The sequence below is a fragment of the Rhagoletis pomonella genome, unplaced genomic scaffold (assembly GCF_013731165.1).
Source record: "Rhagoletis pomonella isolate Grant_MI unplaced genomic scaffold, Rhpom_1.0 Rhpom_scaffold_00076, whole genome shotgun sequence".
NCBI lineage: Eukaryota > Metazoa > Arthropoda > Insecta > Diptera > Tephritidae > Rhagoletis > Rhagoletis pomonella.
The window spans coordinates 198618-198954 of NW_023458630.1; positions in this window are offsets into that span (position 1 = coordinate 198618).

Genomic DNA, 337 nt, shown 5'->3' on the forward strand with positions numbered 1-337 from the left:
TATAAATACGAGCAACCAACAAAAATTATGCAGAACGAAAAATGACACTGAAGATGGCACAACGCCGAAACCGGTTTGTCTCCAAACCAAATTTGACAAGGGATGGCGGAAATTCGTTCCATAATACATCATACACCCACCCTGTCGAAAACAACAACAACCAAAAAGGAAATGTTTAAATTTACCTTGGTCTTCGTTTTTACCTTTATCTTTACACATCTTTGTTTTTGTTTTTATTTTTACCTTTGCCTTTATAATTTTCTTTATCTATGTACGTACTCACCTTTACTTTCATTCTTGTACTGTTATTTCGAAGTGTTATCCTCTAACCTTTTAT